Raw genomic sequence first — 27,966 nt, 5'->3', positions numbered from 1 at the left:
GGGGAAAAAAAAAAAAAAGGCAGCACCTGCTCTTCAAGGTCTCTGAAAAGGATTACAGTCCACCTCAAGATGCATGCCTAATCAGAAGCCTACCCCTGGTTGCGTTCATGATGGTAAGCTAATAGGCCTCCATCACAGAAAAAGCAAATTTCCTGGGTTGGTTGCTTCTTACTATGCATTAGGATGGTAGATGTTTAAGAAATGTTTCTTGGCTGGTTACAGTCCTATGGAATTCATAAGCATAAGTCCCACTGGCAACTAAAGCCAGGCAATATAGAGGTGTCTCCTGACATAAGTCAGAAAGATCACGGTGCCAGACAGACGTAGGAGTTCCTTTCCAGGAGACATGGATTATTATGTTCCTACAGGGCCAGGAACACAAGCTTTTCTGGCCTCTGCTGGCAGGTGATCAAGAGGCATCCCCTGGACTACTTTTTAATAGCTTTGGTTATAAGTCACAATAAAAGCAGCCTTGAACTAAGCCCAAGGCCTACTCCACATATGTGCCAATCTTCCTTCTCCCTCTGCCTGGGCAGACATTGCTAATGGATCGTAGCATTCTTTCCTGCCAAGGCCAAATGTGCCCCCATAATTCTCAATACCGTACTTTAGGTGGCTACCATCATCCAGCCATCCATCCAGCCATCCAACCAGAGTTAGTGAGAAAAGTTGGAAGTAACTTGCCAACCCTAACCAAGACTGAGTTTTATGCAGAAGATAGAAATACTAAACAACTCCAAGCTAAAGGAATTAGGAAACCCAAATCCTTTTGTGTTGCCACTACTTTTCAAACCAGAGAAGGCATACAATAAAGAATATGGCTACATGTCGGCTATCTCACTTTAGATTTTGATTGTTTTCATGGATTTCCCATCCTGCATCTATTTTAAAGTTTTATCTCCATTTCCAAGGTGTCTCTGATTCATTCTCTTTTCATATCCTCTTAAACATGGTGGCCATTCAGTGGCTAGATCTGGCCTCTCCACCTAAGAGCACTTCGCCTCCATTTTAGACCTTCCAACATTTAATATCCTCTCAGTGTCACCATCAATAGAGCTGTGAGTGAGCTCAACCTTTCCCTGGAAGTGGTGATTTAATGTGTGAATTATACAGTTATTAGAATGGGTGTCAGGGAAACAGTGTAATATATGTAATGTGGAGGCTGATAGGGCCGGAGGAGCTGAAAACGTCTGGATGATTTCTGGCACTTCTTTTAATGCTATGTCGGTTATTCTTATGACCAATCATTCAAAGCTGTCTATTACCTTCTAATAATAATAATAATATTTTTCACTTAACGTTGCACCTTTCACCAGAGGATTTCAAAGAGCTTTGCAAACATTCATTAGCACTTTATGAAGTGGGCAGGTAATATATAAATACCAAGTCACATGTCCCTGAATAGAAGCCATTAATAGTTCCCTTGACACCACATTCAGGTTAGGGCAGAAACAAAATAAGACCATATAAATGAAAAGTCAGGCATCATCATTATTGGCGTTTACTGGGCATTCACAGAATCCTACCAGAGATAGGCCTCATTTTCTTGTCTCTTAGTGTGGCGGGAAGGGTGGTCTGTTTCCCTCCTCTTGCTACCTCTCCCCATACACACAAACACTTCTTCCTGCGACACAGTACAGACCAATGTACACACAAACCAGAATACTGGGTTCTTTCAGCCTCATAACTCTAAGAATTCCTGCTAATAGCAGACATCTTGATGGGAAAATCCTCACTGCCCTAAAGATTATCCTTCCACAAGAATCCTAAATACCTTAAGCCTTAAAACAAAATGTAATGACTAAAATGCACACCAGAGGCTAGGAAGGGGAAGCTGCCAGGTTCTGGGAGTGAGGGGAGTTAGAACAACTAGTTTGAGCAGTGACCACCTGAGAAGCAAGCACAAGAGGTGGCCCTAAGAGCCAAGGTTACAGGTACCCCAGATGAGTAGCTGGTGGCAAAAGGGAGAGGAGTGTCATCATATTCTATGTAATTTGTGGGACTTAGGAGATATAATTAGAAACAGAATGAAGAGCCAGTTTTGTACATTCTTCTTGACTTCTGTGTGTGTATATGGGTGTGTGTGTCCACCCACCAGATGTTCTAAGAATAGGCTAGTTTAGGCTGTGGTAATAAACATCTCCCTAAATCTTCAGACATGGACACAACCAAAGATTTGTTCACACAAATTCACTGCAGGTCCTGGTGGCTTTTTTGGGACATTTGTCCTCCATGTAGTGGGTCAGCATTCCAGGCTTCAATCTTGGGTTTCTCCATCTCAACGTGACACTTCTTGGTCTACCATGCTAAGAGAAAGACAGAAAATAACACATCAGCATTTCACTGCTTTCCCCAAAAGGGACACATGCCATTTTTATTCCTAGCCTACTGGCTAGAACTGGTCACATTGTCCCACCCAACAAATGGAGGGGCAAGAAAACATAGTCTTTCATATGTCTGAGGAGGAGAGGAAAATTGGAAATATCAGTGAAAAATAGTGATATCTATCACAACTAGTAAGTACACAGTACTGGTACCAGGGCAGTGGAATCTTATCTAAGTTTCAAAAACAATATAATCGAGCCTAGAACAAGAGTGTTATCACACATGGGTTGGTCTGCCTCGCCTCACGCTCTCATGCTCTGTGGGCAGGATCAGTCTGAAAGTAAATAAATCTTCCACACGATATAGCCCAGATACAGCTAGGCATGGCTTTGTGTTTTCTCCTGCATAAACTTTTCTTCCAAAAAATTATTCCTCTCATGCTTTCTTTCTTATTTTTACCCAGTAATAAAGAAAGGTCTGAGTTAACATATTTCTCCTTGCTCAACCCCAAATTTCCTTTACATAAAGAGTGTTTGTTCTCTGACTACAAAAACAGCAGGAGAAGGGGATAATCCATTGCGCCAATATTTCCATGTTCTCTAAGAAGGTTCTGTTCCTTCTCCTTCTTGAAATTCAAGAAATGATGATCATTACATTGACTTATGCAATATTCACTCCTGATTACCCTCAATGCATTATCCGTATTGCTTCCTAATAATTGTTGACATTATTAGTTTAGGAAGATAGTTTTCACATTAACTCGCTATCTCTTCTTTAATAGACTTTTTTTTTTTAGATTTTATTTATTTATCTGAGAGAGAGTGGGTACACGAGAGAGAACAAATGGGACAGAGGGAGAAGCAGATTCCCTCTGAGCAGGGAGCCCAAATGGGGCTCGATCCCAGGACCCTGAGAAGGTAGACGCTTAACTAACGGAGCCCCCCAGGTGCCTCAGAAGAGACTTTTCTTATGGAAGGTTTCTCTTAAACCAAAAAACATTTATCATGTCCTCCACATCAGAAAGAGTATGAAGTACCAATGTACCAACTCCCTTCCTCCCACCCCTTTTGGGCCTCATCAATCCTTCATGCTCACCTGGAACCTCGTCCAGGGCAAAGTCTACTGTGTCAGAAAAATGCCAAGGCAAAGAGAAAGAAAGAACTCCTCCTGTCACAACTGAGTTCCCAGCAACCTTTCATTGGAGTTCTTTCTACTGGTGGACAGAATGGATTTGAGAGGTACAAGACTAAAAAGGCAGGGAACTGTTCCCAGACTTCTCACTTTGGGGAACTCAATTTATTGGCTAATCTGTTTACCTATCTGTAGAAATGAAACAATAAGACTCCTGACATCATAATATTGTCCTAAGGGATAAATGAAATCACGTAGGTGTGAGATGGCCCAAAGGAGGTAGTAAAATTTATCTCCTCTTTCTGAAAAGTTTGGTCCATCTACCCTTCCTCTCCCTCAGTTTCTCTGTCTCTGTCTCTCTCCCCACCCCTAACTTTTCCGGAGGCACAAACTAAAAGGCCCACAATGAGTTTTCTTTCCCCCAGGCCTAATCCCATTAGGCCTTTACTCAAGACAAAGCTCTATTAGACCTTGGCCTGGTGAAATTCCATGAGGCCTGAAACAAAGGAGCATGTCTCTCATTATATATATTAGGAGGTGTCAAGAGAGGAGAATTGCTGATAACACATCTATATAGATGCTGTTCATTATTCCTTAATACAAGCACATGTGCAATGGCCCTTTAGTGTATCTTCCTTAAGAAAAAAGGGGTATTAATATTAATACTCTCTCTTTCAACTTGAAGGAAAAAGATTGCATAACAGACAGCTAAAGGGTTTCAGGTGTCACATACAGAGGGTAACAAGTTACATCCTTCTCAAGGAACTCCTACCCTCAGATTTACACACTCTTACAAAAGTGCTTCCCTCATGCTTCCTCTTCGTGAATCTCAACTCATCCTTTGGGAAACCTCAGCTCTCCTTTTGGAGAATCAATCCCCTCCCACGACCCAGTCCAAGGTATGCTTCTCCAAGTCTGAGTAGTTACGCGTATAGCAACACCCTGACCAGGGCTTCAGCTGGAGGGTTAGGAGGGGCAGGCTCCCAGCTGCAACAGCACTGCCCAGCATCGGGAGGACACACACCTGCCAGAGTGAATCCATTCCCAACTTCCCACTCCGGCAGTGTGAACTGAAGGCACATCTATTTACTCTCTCCAATTTTATAGCTTATAATAGTTGGGGGGAAAAAAAAAAAAACAGACACATCCTCCAAAGACAAAGAATTCTCATTCATTTATTCTACAAATATTTACTGGGCATCTATGTGTGCCGGGAACTCTCCTAGATTCGGAGGACAGTTGCTTCTCCCATGAAGCGTGAATTCTAGTAAGGGGTGTGTGTGGATACCTTCTGTTTGCCCTCCCGGATCCTCTCTCCTCTCTTTTCAAGCCAACTGTACGCCTTGGAGACAGTCCTTTATGGATTGCATCAGTTGGTAGTCATGCCCTTCAGCTTCTGGTTGAATCTGGTCAATGAGGAGCAGCAGCAAAAGTCTGGATGGAAGCAGGAAAGTAAGGTCTGAGTGTTTCTTCCCCCTGACACCCTGTCTGCTGGGCCAAAGACGTGCCAAATGGCCTCTCCTGTAAACTACAGCTACTTTCTCCAGGTTCAAGTAGCTACTCTCACCCCCTGCCCCATTCAGGCCTTGGGGTGTTAACAGTTTTCTGTTATTGTTGCTATAAGAAGTACTTCTATCACTTATTCGTTTCCCTTTATCTGCCTAAATCTTTGTAAATGGTCCTTTTATCCACCCATGTGACCGGGCTGTCTTCTGTGGGACCTCTTTAAGAGAAACAGACACACAATCAAAATGATTCCTGCTTATAAGACCTAGGAGATAGGGTGGGGGCGGAAAGGCGTTATACAGGACAGTCAGGAGGGGCTCTCTGAGTGGGTGACCTGACTAACGAACAGAGTCCAGCAATGCCCTGGGATGGAGACTTCCAGACAAAGGGAAAAGCAATTCAATTGCAAAAGATCCAAAGCAGGAATGAGTTCCGTATATTCAAAGAAGGAAAATGAGGCCAACGTCGTGAAGGAGGAGCGTGATGGTGATGGGATGGAGAAGCAGGCAAGGGCCAGGTCAGATCAGGTGAAGCCCAGGGCCACGGTAAGGCTTTAGATTCCATTCTTTTTTTGTTTATTTTTTTTTAATTTATGATAGTCACACAGAGAGAGAGAGAGGCAGAGACATAGGCAGAGGGAGAAGCAGGCTCCATGCACTGGGAGCCTGACATGGGACTGGATCCCGGGTCTCCAGGATCTCACCCTGGGCCAAAGGCAGGCACTAAACCTTTGCGCCACCCAGGGATCCCCTTTAGATTCCATTCTAAGTCCCATCCAATGACCTTAAAAGGGTTTAAACAGGAGTGGGGCATAATCGGAGCTACATCTTTGACAGAATTACCACAGCCTGATCTGTGCGAATAGGTTCTTGGGGATAAGGGAGGAAGCAGGAAGATCCGTGGAAGTCTCCAGCAGCAGGAGGAGGAGGTGATGGTGGTGGAGAGGGACGGCAAACAGCGCTGGGATGTAATACATTTTGGAGGAAGAACTCACAGGACTTGCCACTGAATGAGATGTGAGCAGGGAGGAAAAGGAGGAATGGACGATGACCAGGAGGCCTGGGGCCGGAGCCTTTGTACATGATAGTGCCATTAACGGAGACGGAGAAGACAGGGGCGACTTAGACATGACATGCAAATGGGGCTGTCAGGCTAAGAGATTCAAGTGTGGGTGTCAGCAGCACATCCAGGGGGATTCAACGCAGAGGGGAGGGCCAGGCTGAACGAGGGAGGGAAAGCAGTTCAGCAACACCGTCTAGACCGTCTAGACCCGGAGAGATGAAGAGGAATCAGTTTCTAACTGCTCATAAATTTCAAGGTGCTGTTCTCTCAATAGCATCACTGTGTCACATTAATATGCAGAACAATGTTTACTTTCTTCCCTTCATTTTCTATTTCCAAACTGTGTATGTTCAGGCCTGCAGAAAATCAGAGGCCCAGCATTGAGCCACCTACTTTCAATAACTGTCCCTTAGAAATGCAAAGTGGTGGGGCACCTGGGGGCTCAGTGGTTGAGCATCTGCCTTCAGCTCAGGGTGTGACCCCGGGGCCCGGGATCGAGTCCCACCTCAGGCTCCCTGCATGGAGCTTGCTTCTCCCTCTGCCTGGGTCTCTGCCTCTCTCTCTGTGTCTCTCATGAATAAATAAAATCTTACACACACACACACACACACACACACACACACACACAAAGGAAATGCAAAGAGGTCTTGAGCTCAAAGGGATGACTTGATTAATTTTTTTTTTTTTTTTTGACGTGGGCTTTCTCTCTCCACAATTTCTTGGAGAGGAAGGAAGGGATGGCTCTATTCCTTCTTGTACTCGGCATTTACAGATTGCCTATGACAGGCCAATGTCTAAGGGCTGAGGTTAGCAGAAAACAGGGAAGAAAACAAAAATCTCTGCCTTTACAGTACTTACCTTCTAGTGGGGGGTAGACAGAAAATGAACAACTAATAGAGTTTTTAAAATTGAATGATAGGGGCGCCTGGGGGGCTCAGTCGGCTAAGCATCTGCCTTCAGCTCAGGTCATGATCCCAGGGTCCTGGGATGGAGCCCCACAGTCGGCTCCCTGCTCAGCGGGGAGTCTGCTCCTCCCTCTCCCCCTGCTTGCTCTCTCTCTCTCTCTCTCTCAAATAAATAAATAAATAAATAATCTCAAAATTAAACGATAGAATGTCTTATAAACTGCTGACAGCCCATTCAGAGCATGGAGGTGGGTTCTGATTCTCAATAGGGAGGTTGGGGCGGGTGTCATCAGGTAGGTGATATTAGAGCAGTGACCCGGGGATGGAGAATTAGCTAAGCAGACTGGATAGGGATCCGGGCAGAGGAAACAGTAAGGGTGCATGTCAGCAATGAGCCTCCACGGGAGGGGAACGGAAGAGGGGCCGGTGTGACTTAGGTAGTCATGTCTAGAAAGCCCCTCCTTCCCAACACCCACTGGGTACCACTTGTCCTCCAAAGGGCTGTTCAAATCCTATCTCCTCCATGAAGTTCTCGCCAGAGAACTCCTTTCCAGAAGACCCCAGTACCCACACGGCTTAGAAGTTGTCTGCAAACAGGTTTATTAATTCTGCTTCCACAAGTAAACTCTGGAGCTTTCTGAATTCAGGGGACCATTCTTTGTACTCTTTGTATCATCCTTGGCACATGATAATTAAATAATAAATATATTTTGGTTTATTGACTAAATGAACAATTCCTAAATCATTTATATTTGACTTTGAAATGCTGGCACATAAATATGCATACACATATGCCTAGAATCTTCTCCCTGTCTAGTACTGACCCCTTTCCAGGATCTGGCTTTAATATCAAAAGATTGGGAACCAAGATGGACAGGAGGGATGGAAGGGTGAGGAAGCTTCAGGCGATAATGACTTGTCTGAAAAATGAATGCTGGACCCACACCATTGAAGAACAGATTTTAAAAAAAGAAGCAATAGCCCTGGAACCTCAAAGAAGAACTGAACAACAGACAGAAAAGGTGAAATGGAGATTTCTGTAAATTTTGTAACTTTAAAACTTTTAACCATGTGAATGTATTATTTATTCCAAAAAGAGAGAGAGAGAAGAAAAGAAAAAACAGTGTAGGAGAGTCTATCTTAGTAACAGTCTAGGTTGGCAAAGCTGACAAATGTTTTGCTCTTCAATGAGTTTTCCGAAGTTGAAAAGGCAAGTTGACATCCCTGGCAGCCTGCAGCATTAATTAGAAAGATGAGATTTCACTTTGCAATTAGACTTCATATTTTCCATTCCACTTGGTGCAACCCAAGAAATAAATGTGGGCAATGTTATAGGAAGAGTCCTTTTCTGTTCTTCCCCACATTGCCACCCTACACTAGGGACAAGACTTCACCTCTCGTCCTCTAGGGGAATGTTAGGGAGAACACCTGTACTTCCTCTCTCTCCTCTGTCACTGGTTCCTCTCCACAGAAGAGGATAGGACTGGAAAAAGAGAGCAGTCGTGGGCACATTCCAGGCAGTGGGGAGCCAGCGAGGGCCCCCACCTCTTGCCATTTGCACGTGGCCTCTCAGATCTGCATGTGCTCGACAACACAGATAGCTGTTTCCTCTCCCAACCAGTTTCTGGCAGGCCTGGCCAGGTCTCAACCTTTCCAAATGTGGGCTGAGAATGGTGAGGTCAGGACTGGGAAAGCACTGAAGGTTCTGCTTCGGAGAGGGAGGGAAAAGGCTTGCCCATATGCTCCGGGTCTCCTGGTGATAAAGCTGATCATCATTTTGTCCCTTGTGTTCTCAACTGGTTAAACACCTGCGGAAAGGGAATGGGGATTAATTTGCACCCTCAGACTTCCAATGTAATTGGATTCTCCTGATAACAAGGCATCTTAGAGAAGTCCCTAAGATATTTTGACATTTAAACACATCAGCGCCATTCTACCGAGTGATGAAGACTAGAAAGATGACTCCACAACCATTCTTCCAAGAAACGGTGGCAGATCTTATGGTTGTAATGTTCCATAAAGTAAGATTTTCAAGGAGATTTTTCCGATTAAGAAGTACTCCAAAGTCTTCATTTTAACAAATAAGATTATTAAAAATATATTTTAGTGCTGATGAAAATTTTCGACTTTGGCATTGCATATCACCTGCGTTGAGGCCCCGAGAAGGACACAACATCACGTCAGTGGTAGTCGTAACAAAAATGCAGAACTTGAAATGGATCATAAGGAAACAATCAGACAAACCCAAATTGGAGGACATCTTACAAAACAAGGGGCTGATATTTTTCAAAAATGTCACTGTCAGGAAATACAGAGGGAAAAAAAAAGGAAATACAGAGGAAAAACCACGGAATGATTGCAAGCTAAAGAAACATGGCACGTCAATACAATAAATTATCCTGGGGTGGAAAAAACAGGTGCCAGAAAGGACATTTCTGGGACAATGGACAAGACTTGAATATGTACTGTTTGTTAGATAATGGCCTTGTATCAATGTGAAACTTTCTAGATTTGATGGGATCATGATGTTGATGCATTTTATGTTCTTAGAAAATGTTCGCTGATACGACCATGATTTCTACAATTTACTCCCAAAGGTTCAGCAGAAGGATAAGTAAAAAATGTTATATGTCATGCATCCTATATCATAGATATGGGTAGATAAAGTGAAGGTGGAAAAATAGGAATAATAGGTGGATCTAGGTGAACATGTACAGTAGTTCATTGTATTGGTCTTGTAACTTTTCAGTACTTTTCTTTTTCAAATTAAAAGATGAAATTTTTAAAAAAGATACTCTCAACAAGATACCATAATTCTTATGTATTCTTCAAACTTTGAGAGAGGATTAAATAAGTCTTGAGGGTACCATAAGAGACAGAAAATCATTTCTAACAAATCTCCCGTGTCCCAGTGTACTGAGGCTGTAATTTAGGTCACCTCACATGGGGATCTAACCGTCTGAGCCACTGCTTTCCAATCTGCATGTCAAAGACAGACCCAGGGTTGAAAGTGGTGGCCCATAAATTGAGAGCTGCTCCAACTTGTCCCATCCGAGGGCTATTTGTCAGCCCCCCTTCCTTTCCGTCCTCCCCTGGGCTTGCTTTTTCCATCGTTCCCATTCCTACTTCTGTCTGTCACTATATTAAAAACACAACTGCGTAAAAAAATAAAAAATAAAAAAAATAAAAACACAACTGTGCCTCCATAAGGGCATTAAAAAATTTTTTTAAATTACCCAACACTCAGAGTTAGCAATATTGCAGATTGTGTTTTTTTTTAAATATATTCACACTGCCCTCAGGCCTTTGCCAGGGAAATAGATGTGTATAACTGTACTTTATGGCAGGCCTTTTTGTAATACTGGTTTTCATAAATTTCCTTGAAAGGGGTCTCCAAGACATGCCTTATGCCAAATAGTGTTAAGGTGAGGTCTCAATGTATAATTATGACTATTTCATATAAACCATTTCCCATAAATATCAGGTAATTTGCAACTTCTATTTTGGTTATACGGCCGGGATATCTCCCCCTCCTCTTCATCGGCCCTTCCCCAAGGCGATGCAACATGTAAAGGCCTTCAGTATGTGTCAGGCACTGTGCTCCACAAACATTATGTTACTGGATATTCATTACATTATTAGCTATATGGTATGATCTCTGACAGACAAGCAAATTGAGACTCAAGTGCTTAATTAAGTCTCTTGCCCAAAACACACAACCTGTTAATAGCAGAGCCAGAACCCCAGGCCAGAGCTACGTGACTCCATATTCCAGATATTAACACGACTACATACCTATCTCCCAGCCTCTGCTAAGCACCATCTTGGAGTCCATCAGACCAACAGCAGACCATGCAGAGACTCTAGAATCACAAGAAAATTCTAGATGTCAAATAAGAAAACAAGGACACTTCCTACTATAGGAAGAATAAAAGACTTTTGTTTTAAACCCACACTTTTATTTTTTCTAAATTGCTTGAACTTCACATTCATAGAAAAAAAAAAAACGCCAATATGTTTTGAGAACATAAAAAAAAAAGAGAGAGAGAGAGAGAACGCCATTTGTTCTCTCACTGAGATCTTTCTGGACAACTCACAATGGTCTTCTGAACCAGAATCAAGTTCTTTCGCCACCCATCCAAAACTTCAAAATGCCGGTTTTGTACAGACTACACCAAAAGCTTCAGGACATAACTCACACATAAAACGTACAATACTGAATATGAAAATCTGAAATACACACTGCATAAGTAATGGCAGTAAAAAGCCAATGATATTTTAAAGATATTTTAAAGATTTAGTATTTATCATTGTAACACAGCTTTTATGTTTGATGTTATACAAAGCTATGAGCTCACTTCTGAATCAATGCTATTTTATTGCTTGCTGTTATATTTATGGAATGTTACTGTGAACAAAGCAGAGCAGGCCAAGTCTATTCCCAACATAATCTATAAATAATGTAAGTAAATAAACTAAACAAATCTTCATGAAGCAATGCATTATTTACTATTCCTTGTTGCTGAAATATGAGTTTAAATTTTGGTTACATATTAATGTAAGATCTTAGCCATTTCTAGGTCTCCCTGGGGAGTTGAATCCTAAAGTTTAACTCAGAATTAACCTTGCGTGCCTTCTCAACTCTGTAACTAAAAGCCACACTCCTCGCCAGAGCCAGAAGCTAGCCTAGAGAAGCAGCATCACCATCATAGGCCAATGATCTACACTTAGCCCAACAAAGTCTACACCAGCATCACAGTGTAACTAACCCGAGCAGGTGTTCAATAGTTTTTGGCCAGTTGGGTTTTGCAAGACAAAACCACAAGGATTTCATACTGATGGAGGCCATTTTACTTTCACATATTATACTCTGAATGGGAGTCACTCAAACTTTCTTCAAGTTTCAGAGTGTTTTTAAAGATTCACTCATTCGGAGAAGGACAAACATTATATGGTCTCATTCATTTGGGGAATATAAATAAGAGTGAAAGGGAATAGAAGGGAAGGGAGAAGAAATGTGTGGGAAATATCAGAAAGGGAGACAGAACATAAAGACTCCTAACTCTGGGAAACGAACTAGTGGTGGTGGAAGGGGAGGAGGGGGGGTGGGGGTGAATGGGTGAGGGGGGCACTGAGGGGGGCACTTGATGGGATGAGCACTGGGTGTTATTCTGTATGTTGGCAAATTGAACACCAATAAAAAATAAATTTATTAATTAAAAAAATAATAAATAAAAATAAAAATTAAAAAAAAAGATTCACTCATTCATTAAATGTGAGTTGAGTCCTATCACAGTGCTAGGATGTCACAGCAAACAAGATAAGTAAGGGACTCTTTACAGAGATCACAGTCGTAGTGAAGTAGAGAATTAGCTAGCAAACAAGTAAACAATGAACAAGAGAATTTCAGGAATAAGGAGGAAACTAAAAGAGTGATATGATAGAAAATGATGGGGTCCCTGTAGAAAGGGAGGTTAGAGAATGTTTCTCTAAGGAAGTAACATTTGAACTGAAGCACCCTGAAGATGAGCAACTTTTATCAGAGTTTCTCCTTCTACTTGCTCCTCCCACCACCCCCCTTCTTTTTGTCTGTTCAGTGCCAGCTCAGGGCCACTGATCCGTGAGCAAGGGGCAGTTCAAGCTGTGGTGAGAAAACATCCCAAGGTAGGCTCCGATGGAGTTCCCTTGCAGAAAGGAGGGGAGAATTATGATAGGCAAGTGCCAGCGAGTGGATAGCCATCCCTCGCAGAGAGGGATGGTACCTGGGAACACCACTTGGTGGCAAGAGATGGGTCAGTACCAGGGGGTCACAACAGAAGTAGGGGTGGAACAGCAGAGGTGCAGACAAACCAAAGATGAGTGCAGCCTTGGGCAGCTTGAGTGGACTCAGGAGGAAGCGTCTGGGGTAGGGACATTACTGAGCTGAAGGCGGGATGTCCTGACCTAGAGGTCAACCAGATTCCATCCCCTCCTTCATTTATTCATTCCTGGGCACTCCCTGCTTGGATTACTCACAATGCAAGTTGTGCTCATCTCCTACCATGCTCCCTGATAGACTTAATCTGAAATGAAAAGACCAGAAAATATCTCCAGAGGTTTCCCAAACAACGCCCTGCCTCTAGACAGAATAAATAAGCAAACTACCCAGCACAGAGATTAAAAGCTTAGTTAGATGACCAGGCCTTAAGCAAATCTGTAAACGGGGTGAAAGTTGCCTCTCAACCTGCAATTACGGTACCCTTCACTGTGTGAGGTTAATGGGCCATCTTTTCCTCATGCCTAACACTTATTTCAAGCTGTCTGCACCTGTTTTATTAGGCTGCCCCCTCAGTAAGTGTCAGGTGAAAAGACTACAATAAATGAACTCCACTCTGGGGGATCTCTGGGTGGCTCAATGATTTGGCGCCGGCCTTCAGCCCAGGGTGTGATCCTGGAGTCTCTGGATCGAGTCCCACATCAGGCTCTTCCTGCAGGGAGCCTGCTTCTCCCTCTGCCTGGGTCTCTGACTCTCTCTGTGTGTCTCTCATGAATAAATAAATAAAATCTTAAAAAAAAAAAAAAAAGAACTCCATTCTAAATAGTCAAGGACTCAAAAACAGTTTCATGCTAATCAATTGTAACCTTTATTAAAGATTTACCCATAGGAAGAAAGTGAGATAGGGGAGGAGGAACGGTTGCCATTTACCAAGGATAATAAAAAAGCCAATTAAAGAAAGGGCAGGTAAGAAAGGCCCAAGAAATTAATTATTTTTATTTTTTATTGACATATACATAAGAAAAGTATGCTTATTATAATCATGCAGGTCAATGAATTTTTCAAAAATTGAACATGTTCATGTACTCTGCACCTAGATCAAGAAATTGAATATGGCAAGCACCTCCCCTCATGCTCCTTCCTCTCACCCCTGCCCCCAGGGGCAACCACTTTCCTGACTTCCAACACCATTGATGAGTTTTGCCTGTTTTTGAACTTTATGTAAATGGAATCATACAGTGTACTCTTTGGTGTCTGGCTTCTTGTGCTTAACATTATGTTGTGAGATTCACTCACAATGTTTCATGTACAATCTTTCATTATCATTGCTGTATAGTATAAGAAGTCGTCTCATTAATGTCAATATTTGACCCTCAGGACTGAATTCTAAGTATACTTAAAGGGGAAACATATAAACTCATCCGCAGAGTAAAATGAACTCCCTTAGTGAAATCATTTTTTATTTTGTTCATTGAGCACTGAGCTCATAATGCATTCTCTTAGATTTTCTTCTTTAATTTGAAATTTACATCTGAGCTACTCTTAACATCAGGATACAGACAGATGACTTCAAGTCACAACCCTTTCTCATACTAGAGAAATGAAGCCAAGTTGTTCTCTTGCTCCAATCTTATTTCTTCTCTCCCAAGTAACTATGCTTGAAGATACACCAAGAACAGCTGCCAACAACCCGTCCTCTGGGACACTCATCCAACTCAGCCAGCCAGTCAATTGTTGGCATGTGTTCATAGGTTGCAAACATCAAAAAAGTGCTTGTGATCATTACTGAGGCAATTCTAAGCCTTACAAACACACACACACACACACACACACACACACACGACTGGGCTACTATGCTAATACCCGAGAGTATGCTTTGTCCATGCCACCAGCTTGCATCTCCTAAATAACTCACCCCACATCAGATACCTGGAGCTTGATAGCATTGCACCAAGAGATAGATGCCCAGTTATCACTAGACTGCAAGCCAACTTTAGTTTTTACTAGGACAGTAGTAAAATGAAGAATGAGATAGGTAGAAGCTGGCATCAATTTGACTTGGTCTGGCAAGAAATGGTCATGGCCAGTCTATGAAAATTTCTATTTACTCAGTATCTCAAAAACCAGAATTCAAAACAGCAGAACATTTTGATACATATGGTTTAGTACAATAGCCTGTAAAGTCCTCAAAGATCTACTAAATCGGTGGGAGAAAAAATCATTTCCATTTGGAATAGGTTTAGTGCCCTTTGACCATATTGAGAGGCAGTTATGAGGCAGTAAAGGATATCATATCCCAAGTCAGATAAGGAGAGTCAGAGCCTCGCATTACTAGCTATGAGACTGGTGTCCTTTGAGAACGTCTAGGCCCCAGGCCTCTTCCTTTTGGAGGCTGACCCCATGTAATTGCCCTACCAAAGGTTTTTTGATCTAACTTTTATAAATTGTTCTTACTGTCAAATGTATTTTGTTAAAACATTGGTTATTTGAATATAAAGGAAAGTGCTTGTGATTTGGGGATCTGGGTTTTTAGGGATCTTTGGGAAGGTTTATTTCTTAGAGTATCTTTGGAAAAATATTATCTAATTAGATGAGAACTGGCCCATTCTCAATAAGCTAGTTTTCTATTCTCTGGCAAAAAAAAAAAATAGGAGAGGCAAAAAGTAATGCCAATCAGACAGTACGCCTTTGTATCCATGAACTCATTTGGTCGTTTTTAATGATTTTTGTTTTAATTTTGAAAGGAACATGTGCTCATTTTAACATGTGACAAAATCTAACAATATGCAAAGAAGAAAATATACATCCCCCTCTTCATTTCCCTCCATCCTTGCCTTCTTCCCAGAGAAAACCAATATCAACGGCTAGGTGAGCACTTTCAAACCTTTTTGGGCAAATATAAAAATATAGATACAGAAACTAGATGATACTCGTCACATAATTTTGCAGCTTGCTTTTATTTCTTGAATTACTTTATAGACATCCTTCCAAACCAATAAATAGAGGTGGAATTCATTCTTTCAAAATGCTACATTAAAAAAAACCCAAAAAACAAAATGCCAAATAATGGATCTCCTTACTCAATAGTTCTATTGATGAAAACTAAGGTTGTCTCCAGTTTTCTTGTTTGTTTGCTAATAAAAGCAATGCTGTAATAAATATTAGTATACATGTCCTTACATACGTGCTTTATGTCTATTGGCTAGAATCCCACTCACTTTGCAAGGTCAAAGCTTAAGTACATCACTCATTTTAATAAAAATTGACATATTACTTTCTTTAATCCATCCAGACTTTATTTTTTATATGATGAGGTAAGGATTATAAATTTTGTTTTCTTCCACTTGGGTAGCCACTTTTGCCAGCAATTTTTATTAAATAACTGCTTTAATAAGTTGCAATACCACCTTTTTTTTAAAGTAGGCTCTACACCCAGCATAGACTACAACCCAGGGCTTGAACCCATGATCCAGAAATCAAGACTTGAGCTGAGATCAAGAGTCAGACACTTACCAACTGAGCCACACAGGCACCCCACAATGCCATGGTAAGGTCTTATAAATACCTGGATCTTTTTCCGGAGTTTTTACTCTGCTTCTTTGATCTATTTATTTGATTTGATGCTGATATCAAACAATTTTTATTACCATGGCTCTGAAGTTAGTTTTAATATCTAGTAAGTATGTCTTATTATTCTTTTGCATAATTTTCTTGACTATTTTAAGATACTTAATTATTTTCTTTTTTAAAAAATCCCATTAAGATTTTAAATGAAATTGCAAATATGTGTTTGATTTTGAAAGAATTGAAAATTTTACAGTTTTAAGTCTTCCGTGTAGAACATATGTCTCTCAATGTATTCAATAAGATTTTTTAAGCTTTTTTAAGGAAGACTATAAATCTTGTAAATTATTCCTATGTACTTTAAATTTTTGTTGCTATTATAAATGGAATGTTTTTTTCAAAGTCTACCTCTAGTTGACTAACACTAGTAAAAAAAATTACAGAAGTGCCTCGATGGTTCAGTCAGTTGAGCATCTAACTCTTGATTTTGGTTCAAGTCATGATCTTAGAGTCCTGAGATCAAGCCCTGCATTGGGCTCCAGGCTCAGCACAGAGTCTGCTTGTTCCTCTTCCTCTGTTCCTCCCCCTGCTCACTCTCTCTCTCAAATAAACACATTAATAATCTTTCAAAAAAATTACAGATTTTGTATATTTATCAAATAACCAAACACCTTACCAAAACCTCTTACCAAATTTAGTATTCTTTTTAATCTCATGGGTTTGCTAAGTATCCAGCCATACTATCTCCAAATACAGCAATTTTATCTCTTCTAATATTTATACCCATTATTTACTTCTCTCATTTCATTTGCTACTATCTTCAAATCAAGGTAAATAATTGTGGTCATAGAGAAGAGCCCTATTTTGTTCCTAATTTTAAACAAAATAACTTTATCATTGGATAGCTTATTATACTTGCTAAAATCATGTGATAATCTTTTTATGCTTAAATAAATTTCCCTATATTCCTATTTTGCCAAGAATGGCTATTTAATCTTATAAAATTACATTATAGTATCCAATGATTTAATCCCATGATTTTTTCCCCTTTTAGTTTGATTTAAAGAATTACCATGTAGATTTTCTGATATTAAAACACCTTTACATTACAGAAATAAATCCTACTTAGTCATGGTATGTCATTCATTTTATACAGGGCTACAGTTTTAGTTTTACTTTTTGCATCCATATTTATAAGTGAAATCAATACATAATTATCAGATTACATTGGCTTTGTAAAATGAACTAAGGAACTATCTATTTTTTTCTAAAGACTGAAATTATTAAATAACAGGAGTTTCCATTTTACTTTATGATAACTTGGAAAGGTATTATTAGATACTATTAGGGAAGTATTATTGTAATATAGTTTTTAAACATGACAAGGAATAGATGTTCAGTAAAGTATGTAAGTTGACCAAAGTCAAGCAACCATTAAAGGGTAGAGCTAGGAATGGAACACCAGGCTTCTGATTCCAGGCCTGAATCTTTGATCTACCATGTCATCTCTCCAAGTAAGAGCCTCTAATTCAGCCCTAAACAAAGTTTAGCAGAAATCTTATAGCAGGACCAACAAAAGAAAGCTGCCCTTTGGAGAACACCCAATAGAAAAGTCATAAGCCTTTGCAAAGAAGAGCTAGGAACTGCTGAGAAGCCACAACCACAGAGTGATCTTCTTGCTTTTTGGTCCTTTGAAATGGGATCACCCAGATGGAGCAAATGGACTACTAACAGTGATTCAAGATGGCAGATTCACAAGAGGCAACCATGTAGAATTGTATGTAACTGTGTAAAGTAATGATAATTCACATATAGTCCTTCACAATTTACAAAGAGCAAATTCAGAAAGGTTAAATCATTTGTCAAAGATTATCTCTACCATCCCAATACTCCTTAAATCGTGCTCCTTGTATGTTTCCTTCATAGCATTTATCAATCTTATTGCAATTATTTACTTGTGTTATGCTTTGCCTACCCACTCCCCTCCAATCACAATAAGGTAACATAAAAGCAGAGGCCATTGTGTATTACTACTTTATCCACACGCCCAAACACAGCAAAAAGACATTTAAAACATATCTGTTATGTGACTGAAAAAAATAAATACCATATACCACTTATACCTAAAGTGATCCCTGTTTGAATCCTATATAGAAAGAACACCAGCTTTCCATCCAGATATGGTGGTGACACTACACACACGGTTTGGAATAACACTGCTGCTGCCTCTCTAAATATAAATTGTGCTATACATCCAAGTCAGAGCTCTCCATATCAATCTTATACAATCACCTTATTTGACAGTGACATTCTTTTTAAAGGCAAATCAGTGTGAACCCTCAATATCCCAAATTAGATCGAGCACACAAGTTCAAATGAGTTGGCCATTAATTACTCACCACCACTGGCCTAAGTTTGAAACCACTAGATCTCATTTTTCACTGGGCTGACATCCTGAAAGGCACCATTTATCAGAAGACCTCCCTTGTATTTTTTTCTTTTTCCTCCATTGTTTCACTGAATTAACCAAAGCAATATTAAATAAGTTGCTAAATACAGATATTAACTCATTTGTAGCTAATTATTATAGGTAAATGGTGCAGTAAATGAAGTACCCTACACCCTCCCCTGGACGCCCCCCCTTTTCTGAAGCTTTTGTGATGTTCTCCAGGTAAATCCCATGCATAATGTAAGAGTGGCAATGTTGTTTGCATAATAAGCTATTTTCTACCACAGAAGCAGAAACATTTTATCGCTATAGAGAAAGCTCAAATTATGAATACATTTTCATATAAGTTGATTTATGTGAAAATTACAAATAAATGCAGAGCTGAGCTGCAAGTGAATTGTTTGTTCCCAGTTCAAGGAGTGGTGTTATTTGAAATTAAAAAAGAAAACAACTCCACCACATCCTGCTAAGAGAAATATTTTTAATGTTATTCAGACTGAAGCACATACCATATGATCCAAGAAGAAAAGCATTACCTGGTCTGGCAGCAGGGCTTGAGGTTGCAAAAGCTAAGACAAATACGTCCACTAATTTCGGAAGCCATCTTTTCATGGATAAAAATATACTTGATATATGATATAGAGAGAGAGACACAGATCCATGATATATGTATTTTCACTTGCACTTGGGCTGCAAAGATTCTCAGCAAACTCTGTAACTACTTCTTTCAATAGTCAAAGAAAGTTGAAGGAATAAATAAAACCATTATCATCTCTGCACAAGTAAAAGCTAAAACGCATGCGTAAGACATGCAAATGGTTTTGTGTAAGACCCAAAGCTTCTCAGATACCTGCAGGGCTCTCCAAGTGGAATGCACATTTCTAATCCCAGGCAAATCACTGGATATAGAGAGCTTATCTTGCTAGAAGCCCCCTTAACTATTACACCAGTACATCATTTGGCATCCAGGTGGTTGGTCTGTAATAGGGATATAAAGCTGGCCAGCGTCTAGGATGTGGAGGAGGTGGGGTTTAGGGGAAAGAGACATCAACGTGGCACTTTGGTTATGTCTACCCAGTAAAATAAATGTGACCTGTTTAGCAATTTGGGCAAAATTTCCTAGCTCTTTAAACTTGCCTACATGGTCACAGAAAACACCCCGTCCCAGCTATTGCCCACTTATGCTTTAAATGCTGAGTACTTTCTTATCTTTCAGCTTCTTCGTTCTGATAACAATCTCCGACTCCCTTCACGTTTTGTACTCCTTCCCACCTCCTAAATGGGCTTAGTGGACTCTGGTGTCTTATTCAGCTCCTGGCTCCATGTGCTCCCCAGAATCTGATGATGCTCAAAGCCTTGAGGGAGAATCCCATTTCAGGTCCCAGCCATGGTGCTGAGCCCCCATCAAACATCACTCTCCCCACCCCTCCCTGTACCATGGAAAGGCCAATCTGAGTAGTATAGATAGCTAATCTAAACAGAGATCCCCAATGTCTCATCTTTACTTGCTATTTGTTGTCAATTCACCCGCTAGTCAAAGATGATGTTGCAAAGGTAAATGTGACTTCCGCAAGCCCTCTCTGTCATCTCTAAACCACTGATTTGTGTGTGTGGTAAGCATATCCCAGGCAAAGCACAGACAGACCTCATAATCCCTGCTTGGCCCTGTTAGATCAAAGAGACCAGAGCCAGTCCCTTCTCCACACCCCAGATTCAGGTATTAAATTACTGCCCGAGGATCCGTGCCACGTTCGTTCTGTTTCTCTTTATTATCTGCATTTCAGCCTTCTCTTTAATACTATGCTAGGAGCCTGGGTGAGCTGTGAAAATAAGTAATGTTGGGGAAACCCTACCTTAAATCCATTGCCTTGGATTCTCACATTCAATAGGTCACACCCTTGAATTTCAGTGTAGCCACAAATCTCTAAGTGAAGTTTAATAGTAAGAAGCCTGGAGAAGATCCATCCACTTCTCTTCCTCTTCTACTAGTCTCTGGCTCTTTCAATGTGAACAGGCCAAGAATAAGCATATTTCTTTCTAAATGAGATGAAGAATAGACTCACTCCAACAAACACCACCATGTAGTTTGTGTTCCTTGCTCCTTCAGAACAATAAAAGTAAAAAAGTCTTCAGAGGACAAATACTGCACGAGCCTACTAGTGTGAAGTGCCTAGCGTAGTGGAACGCATAGAGGCAAAAAGCATAATGGTGGTCGCCAGAGACAGGGCGGAAGGGAAAACAGGAAGTCAGTGTTGAATCGGTACAGAGTTTCGTTTTTGCATCCATCTGTGCATGTGTAGTAATGATGGTTGTATAACAATCTGAATGTACTTTATGACACTGAATTGTATGCTTAAAATGGTCAGGATGGTAAATTTATGTTACATGCATCTTGACACAGACACACACACACACACACACACACACACAAAGGATATTTATTGAGCCACATTTTTTAAAACCGAAAAGACTTTTAAAAATATCAGCTTTTCAAATTTTAATAGGACAACTATTGAATCATTGATTTATCACCTATTATATGCCTTGCACTCTGCTAGATCCTGGGGATGTAGTATTTATTGCAAGAGACCAATGCTCTACCCTCATGGAGCTGGGAACTAGTGGCAAGAAATGGATATTAAAAAGAATACAATTTAAGGAGGACTTTAAAGGAAAAGGAAAAGCTGTGCAGGACCATGTGGCAGAGATCACCTTCCTAACCAGGTCTGCAGGATCAGAAACTTGAGGGATAAAGGACAGTTCACTAGGAGAAAAGCTTCTGAGCGATGCTTGGTCCCACATGTCTCAATGTACCACCTCCCCACTAAGGATCCTCACTCTTGGAGTCTACATTTCTATGATGCTTGTCACTCAGCAGTTTTCTAGAGACCAGACTCACGTGAAGACAAACATCTTTCTCTTAGTTCAACCTCAAATACCAAAAGGGAGTGGGACCTAGACACGGGGCCAAAGTCAGATGAAAGAGATGGCGTTTCAGTCTCCTCCTTCACCTCTCCTTTCCAAAGTTCTCATTGACATACACTGATATTAGAATTTTCTAAGGGCCCAATAAGGTTCCTTACAAAGTTGGAAGAAATTCTTAAAAAGCAAAATGGTTACCTAGAAGTTTGTCGTTAATAGGTTAATAGTATATTATGTATTTTAAGCTGTTTTCATACCCGCATGTTTACCAATCATCCGTCGTTCTTGATATCTGCATTATCCCAACAAACGGCACGTTTGGAAGCAATATTCCTCATACTCTTCCCACTTCAACACACACACACACAATTTCCCATCTCTACTAGATTGTAAATTCTACAAAGTCAGGGCCTAGGTCTGTTTTATTCCTTAATAAATATTCTCAAGCTTCCTACAACATTATAGATGCTCAATAAATACTTTTTTTTTTTTTTTGAGTAAAGACTCTTCTTTTCTCTCTCTTTTTTTTGGGGGGAGGGGCAAAGGAAGAGGGAGAGAGAATTTAAGCAGACTCCACTCCCAGCACAGAGCCTACACAGAGCTCGAGATCTCACGACCCTGAGATCATGACCCCAGCCAAAATCAAGAGTCGGAGGCTTAACTGACTAAGCCACCCAGGCATCCCTTCAATAAATATTTCTTCAGTGAATCCCCCTCTCTGTGCCATCTTCTGAAATCCCTATCACACATAGCCATGACGTAGCCCGTTATATATGAAACACCAAGGCTTTGGGAATCAGACAGGCCTAGGTTTAAATTCTGGCTCTGGCTCTGCCATTTACTAAAAACATGAATTTAGGCCAATTATATTAACACTCCAAACATCAGAGTTCACATCTGTGAAATGAGACTAGTAAGACACTTCTCCGTGATGTTAAAGGATGCAAATGGACGGCACACATGCATGGCGCACAGAAACACTGTGAGGAGGCACAGGTGGGTAGCTCCTCCTTACAGACGACAATGGTGTGACCCACTGAAGTTAACTGCCCCCAGGACACAGCTTCATCAGCTACACAGGCTTGCTTTTAAGCAAAGTAAAAAGGGTAAATAAGTGGGATTACTGAGACTGGGACTTAGTCCCCACTTATTAGATCAATGCAATGTCTTGCACCTCTGAGAAGGGTCTAAAACTCAAATCATATAGAACAATCTGAAAATAGCCTAGCAGTGCTTCTCTAATGAATGTGCGTGCAAATATCACCTGGGGATCTTTGTTAAAATGAAGATTTGGAATCACTGGGGTGGGAACTGAGATTCTACATTTCTAACAAGCTCCCAGATCATGACGGCTCTCTGGGCTCCTGCCGTCTGTAGCCCACACTTTGAGTAGCAAGAGTTTAAAGCACTATGCAAAATATTGGGTTTTATCACTCCAAGGACCATACCATTAGAATGATAATATAGAACCATCTCATTTCTGTGCTCCATTCAATGACTTCCCCCAAGTACTATGATTTTCTTTCAATGTCTTTTAAATGCCACCAAATCATACTTTGACCCCTGATAATGATCATGATAAACACATCTAAATAAAAAGCCCCCCAAGCTCCTGCTAGGCAATATCTTTAAGCTTAGTGCCATATTGTTTGTAGTTGCCTTAGCTTTTCTCCTTTTCAATCTGCTGTCAAGTCAGTGAACCAGACTCACATCAAAGTCAATTTGAATTCATTTTGTACAATTTCAACAGATACTATTTCAAAGGGTTCTGCTAACTTCAAAAATAATATTCATTACCTGGTCGTTGAAGGAAACTGCTCTCAGGATATTGTATCCCGCCATCCCCTAATTTGGTAATTCTATCAGGAAAAGCAATTAAGTTTGTCTGACATGACTTGTTTTTATAAATCCATGATGCTTACTGCTCTTAATTTAATTCTCCTCTTACCACTTATAATTTCATTCTCATCTGACAGTTCGTATTTTCTCTCTGAGTGATTTTTCCCCCTTTATATTCCTAATCATAGAAAAGTCTGTGAATAACATCAGCCTTTGGGTAGGAGGGAAACTGGGAAATGGTGGGCAGTGCATAGAGTGCATCCCTGCCCTCAGGGATGCCGGGATTTTTGTTCCTTACAATTTGCACAGTGCCTACAGCAGTTCTTGGCACACAGATAGTGCTCAAGAAGCGTCTGGTATCACACACTGAGCCAGGTAAAGGTGACTATGACCCAGGCCTTTTCCCGTGTCTTCCATTAGTCAGGAGGCAGACATTTTAAAAAATAACAATTACAAAGCAATCTGGGGAGAAAAAATGATACCGTGACAGGATTTCCAGTGGAGACTAGACCTTGAAATTTTATTTTATTTTCAATGCTAGAAAACCTTACATCTAAGATGCTGTCAGCAGTTTCTGTCTTATTCATCAGACACCTGAATTACCTGTGATAATGTACGAGTTACAGTAGCACAAGCCAGAGGATGGCCAACCATCCTGGAAAACCTGAGCTCAGGGGAGACAACATGTAAGAGAAGTCACTTGGTGAGGTCTCAAAGGATGAACTACGGTTGGAGGAAAAGGAGGGAGGAACACGTTTTGTACACAGGGAGGAGTGTGCACAAAGCCGTAAACTTGTGGAGCTACGGGGTGTGTTCAGGGAAGCATAGGCATTTGCTCTGGCCAGAACATAGGATAGGGTTCCATGGGAAGCAACCAAAGATGGATCCAACTTTAGCCAGCAGCCAGATGCTGGAGGACCTTGTGTACTGAGCTTAGAAACTGAATTGCATTAGGGAGCCAGGAAAGCATTTTTAAGCAGGGACGTGAGATGGTAAGATGTGTGCTATGAAAAAAATTAAAAATGACTGAAGGAATTTAACGGATGGATTTGATGGGGGCAAGATTGGAAGCAGGAGGAGAGATGACCATTGAAAGAGCCTTGGTGGGTAGTAACAGGAGTTGGAAGCAACTACTACTAACAGGAAAGTTATCATGAATGGCATGCTTACAGTGTGCAGGGCACAGAGCCAACATACTGCAAGCATCATCTTACTGAGTTCAGAAATCTTAGGTAGGAGATGAGAGGGGAACTGAGAGACCTACTAGATGTGGGGAGGTAAGGGAAAGAGGGGAATGCAGAATGATTTCCCTGTTTTGTGACTTGATGGCAATGTCTTTCATCAATTTAGGGAAGATTCAAGAAAGATTATTATTTGGGGGGGAATCTGGGTTCTATTTTAGATAATGTAGAATTTGAGGTGCTTATAGGATTTTTCTAATGAAGAGCTTAATAAACGATCCTAGAGCTCCGAGTTTTAGGCAAGAGACATGTTTGGAAGTTCCCCATATATAAATGGAGGTAAAAATGGTGGGTGAGGGAGAAAGACCATGGAGATGAACAAAAGAGCCAAAACAGAAATGGAAAACACCAATATTTAAAAGAACAAAGAAAAGGGAGGGAAACTTAGAAGGAATGTCAGAGAGGTAGACTGAGAACCAGAGAGGATGGTGTCAGGGCAGCCAAAGGAGAAGACAAGTTCAAAAGGACAGAGTAGTCAACATTGTCAAAGACTGCTCAAGATATATTCAGTACATTTGGGGAAGAAAGGCATCATTCATTCATCATTCATTCAATGGGGTTTACTTGCACACAGGGGTAATTCCTACTGAAAGCTTTCTTGCCCATCAGATAAGGCAACAGATGGATGAAAAAGCACGCCCTAAAACTGATAGTGAAAAAAGATCAATGTCTTGCATTTCAGATTAGTCATCTATCGCAAGTAACTCACCCTACAATGGTCCAGCAATGTACTAAGAGGACGCTGAGGTATCATGAAAATATGAAACAACTACCTACTATATCGTATGGTGACTTGCCTGGTATGAATTGATGGACTGTTAGAGTTGAGTGGGAGCATGTGTTTTTCGTAAAGAATAAAACTGGATATTGGAGAAAAATGGCCAATAAGCCCATGAAAAGATGGTTAACATTACCAATCATACGAAAATTCAAATCAAAACCACAATGATAAAAAATAACAAACAAAAAATCACAAGAGCTATCACTTCATACCCATTAGGATGGCTGTTATTAAAAAAAAAAAAAAACAGAAACTAAGAAGTGTTGGTGAGGATGTAGAGAAACTGGGACCCTAGTGTGTTGCCAGTAGGTATATAAAAGGGTACAGCCACTGTGGAAAACAGCATGGTAGTTCCTCAAAAATTAAACATGGAATTAATATATGATTCAACAATTCCACTTCTAGGTATATACCAAAATAACTGAAAACGGGGACTTAAACAGGTATCTGTATACTCATGTTCTTAGCAACATTATTGACATAACCAAAAGGTAAGCAACCAACTGATGAAGTAATGGATAAAAAAACTGTGATATATACACACAATGGAGTATTATTTATCCTTAAAAAGGAAGGACATGCTGGCACACGTTCTAACCTGGATGAACCTTGAAAACACTCTACTAAATGAAATAAGCCAGTCACAAAAGGACAAATATTGTGTGATTCCACTTACGCCAGTCTCCTAGGGTGGTCACATTCATAGAGAAAGAAAATAGAATGATGGTTGCCAAAAGCCAGGAGCAAAGAAGAATGGGGAGCTATTGTCTAATGGGTACTAAGCTTCTGTTTGGGAAGATGAAAAGGTTCTAGAGATGGATGGTGGTGATGGTTGCACAACAACTTAAGTGTACTTCCTTCCAGAGCACTGTATTAAAAATGGCTAAAATAGTAAATTTCATGTATATTTTGCCACAACACTGAGTATTGGAGAAGATAGAGTCTATTTCCTTCTAAGATTGCCTGAGAGAGAAAAGGTCCTGATTGTAGAGGGCTAGAGATGAACAAGTTTTCAGAAAAGAAACATCCCTACGAAGACCTTTTGTGGTGTCACAGCGAATAATACTAACAGAAATACTAATACTACCAAAAATATTACTACCATTTGTTGTTATTTTTTAGTAATGCTAAGTATTTTATATATTTTTTTCATTTTCAAAAAAATTTTAAAGTAAAAATGACTATTTCTAATTCATAGATAAGAAAATTGGGGCTCAGAGAAGTTATGTAAACTGTCAAATTCACAGGGAATAAGAGGCAGAGCGAGGACTCAAATCCATGGCATCTGTCCCCAGGGCCCATGCTCTTACTCACTCCACCGCGGGTTGGGATTCTGTACCCGACTACCATGCAAGGCTTCCATTTGGAATACATTTGAATTTATCCAGAGAACTTTTAACATAGGAAATGGTTTTGTTCTTTAAAGAGTGAAGAATCTCCACCAAAAACTAATCAATAGGTATTTGTCCTACGCGTCTCTTGGTGAACACAACACAGAGGAATGGCTGTAACAGGGGTTCTGCAGCCAGACAGCCCAGGTTCCCATCCTGCTTTTGTCCTTCTAGTTGGAGGACTTTAAGCCTTAATTGCTGGAGCCTTAACTTTCTCACCTGAAGATTTGCTAGGATTAAATGAGCTAATAAATGTAAAACACATAGAACGGTGTCTGGTCACTAGAAAGATGCAATTAGCATTAACTATGTGTTTTTTTATTATTTTAAGCCACATTGTGCCTCTGAGTGCTAATACTGGATCACCAACACTAAGAAACAAATTTGAAAAATCTAGAGGTGCGAGAGCAGTTCTGATGTATTCTCAGGGCCAATCTCCAGCCTCCCCTCTGCAGCTGTCCAGTGGTAACCCTGAGGATGGAATTCACGCAGACAATCTACCATGTGCAGGCGCCGTGCTAGGAACCAAAAAGATGAAGAAGACTTCATGTGGATCCCTGAGGAGATCCTATGGGGCCAGAGAGATGAGCATAAACAAATGACTGGGATACAATGTACTACAGGGTAAGAAAGGGCTGGGCTTCGATCACCCTGGAGACAGAGGCAAAGGTCAAGTTTCCTGGGCTCTCACTCATTGCTTTGTAGGTCTCAGAGTAGGAAAGAACCTCCAATGTCACCATCTCACAGCTCAGTCTTGTGTTTTCTTCTCTTGCACAGGTGTGGACTACACATTTGGAATTCAAAGAGAGGAAAATACCTTAAGAAACTGAAGAGGATTAAGAGTACATTTACTTTGAGGAACACTAAGTGATATGTGGAACTGGCGAATCGCTCTGTTACACACCTGAAACCAATATCGCACTGTGTGTGAACCACACTGGAACTAAAATACATGCATACATACTGCATCAAGCCAAAAAGAAAAAAAGAAAGAAAGAAGAAAAGAAAGAAAGAAAGAAAGAAAGAAAGAAAGAAAGAAAGAAAGAAGAAAGAAAGAAAGAGAGAGAGAGAGAGAGGAGGGAGGGAGGGAGGGAG

At 40.6% G+C, this 27,966-nt stretch overlaps 2 long non-coding RNA genes across 4 annotated transcripts; one reads left to right on the top strand and one right to left on the bottom strand.

Moving 5' to 3' along the window:
• Nucleotides 1-22: 22 nt before the first annotated feature.
• Nucleotides 23-26,239, bottom strand: LOC112662229 (uncharacterized). 3 transcript variants are annotated; one of them, XR_003138271.3, is made up of 4 exons: nt 26,157-26,239; nt 10,725-10,792; nt 4,745-4,890; nt 23-2,306 (listed from the first exon to the last, which is right to left on the bottom strand). It is a non-coding gene; the product is annotated as an uncharacterized LOC112662229 (long non-coding RNA). The 3 variants fall into 3 exon arrangements; XR_004814181.2 differs by lacking the exon at nt 26,157-26,239 and adding an exon at nt 20,551-20,881; XR_003138272.3 differs by lacking the exon at nt 10,725-10,792 and having other exon boundaries at nt 24-2,306; nt 26,157-26,220.
• On the top strand, nt 12,532-27,891 carry LOC112662242 (uncharacterized). Its single transcript, XR_003138292.3, has 3 exons — nt 12,532-12,593; nt 27,203-27,495; nt 27,649-27,891. It is a non-coding gene; the product is annotated as an uncharacterized LOC112662242 (long non-coding RNA).
• Nucleotides 27,892-27,966: the final 75 nt, after the last annotated feature.

This window comes from Canis lupus, chromosome 13 (assembly GCF_003254725.2).
Source record: "Canis lupus dingo isolate Sandy chromosome 13, ASM325472v2, whole genome shotgun sequence".
Classification (NCBI taxonomy): domain Eukaryota; kingdom Metazoa; phylum Chordata; class Mammalia; order Carnivora; family Canidae; genus Canis; species Canis lupus.
This window is presented reverse-complemented; position numbering and strand designations above follow the sequence as displayed.